Source organism: Octopus bimaculoides, chromosome 2, assembly GCF_001194135.2.
Source record: "Octopus bimaculoides isolate UCB-OBI-ISO-001 chromosome 2, ASM119413v2, whole genome shotgun sequence".
NCBI classification, from domain to species: Eukaryota; Metazoa; Mollusca; class Cephalopoda; order Octopoda; family Octopodidae; genus Octopus; species Octopus bimaculoides.
Window position 1 is genome coordinate 185,197,260 of NC_068982.1, and position 1,007 is coordinate 185,198,266.

At 45.1% G+C, this 1,007-nt stretch overlaps 1 protein-coding gene across 2 annotated transcripts in view; it reads left to right on the forward strand.

Moving 5' to 3' along the window:
• The window catches only part of LOC106875383 (ankyrin repeat domain-containing protein 31), a 97,768-nt gene that overhangs the window by 87,995 nt on the left and 8,766 nt on the right, over positions 1–1,007 (forward strand). The window lies entirely within an intron of this gene.

The following is a 1,007-nucleotide window of genomic DNA, read 5'->3' on the forward strand; positions in this document are numbered from 1 at the left end:
TACTACTACGACTGCTACTACTACTGCTGCTGCTGCTGCTGCTGCTACAAGTACTGCTGCTGCTGCTGCTACTACTACTACTACAACCACCACCACCACCACCACCACCACCACCACCAATATTGTCCTCAGAATTACCACTCCTACAGAAAACATAACCAGCAATGCTACTACCAACACTATAGCCAGTGTCAATATCCAATTCACCGATACTACCATGACTATCACTGCAGCTTCTCTGCCACTCCTGCCACCCAGTATCACACCTTACAGCATCTCTCTTGTCACTCCCCCTCTGCCTTCACTGCCATACACCACCCAGGCATTATCACACCACTGACTCCTACACGGTTGTCTCTCCTGTCACTACCTGACAACACCATGCAATGGACAGATGTATGTTACTGTTGCACCAGTTACTCTAGCAATATTTCTACTAACACAAAGGCGGTGAGCTGGCAGAACCGTTAGCACGCCGGGCGAAATGCTTTGTGGTATTTTGTCTGCCGTTACATTCTGAGTTCAAATTCGGCCAAGGCCGACTTTGCCTTTCATCCTTTCGAGGTCGATAAATTAAGTACCAGTTATGCGCTGAGGGTCGATGTAATCGACTTAATCCCTTTGTCTGTCCTTGTTTGTCCCCTCTATGTTTAGCCCCTTGTAGGCAATAAAGAAATAAGAAATGTTAGCATGCTAGATGAAATGTTTAGCAGTATTTTGTCAGTTTTTATGTTCTGAGTTCAAATTCCATCGAGGTCGACTTTGGGGTTGATAAATTAATTACCAGTTGTGTACTGGAGCTGGTTTAATCGATTTACTTATCCCCTGAAATCGTTGACCTTGTGCCAAAATTTTAAATCAGTATTTCTACTGATGCAAAGGCAGTGAGCTGGCAGAATTGTTAGCACGCCGGACGAAATGCTTAGCGATATTTCGTCTGCTGTTACGTTATGAGTTCAAATTCCGCCGAGGTCGACTTTGCCTTTCATCCTTTCGGGGTCGATAAA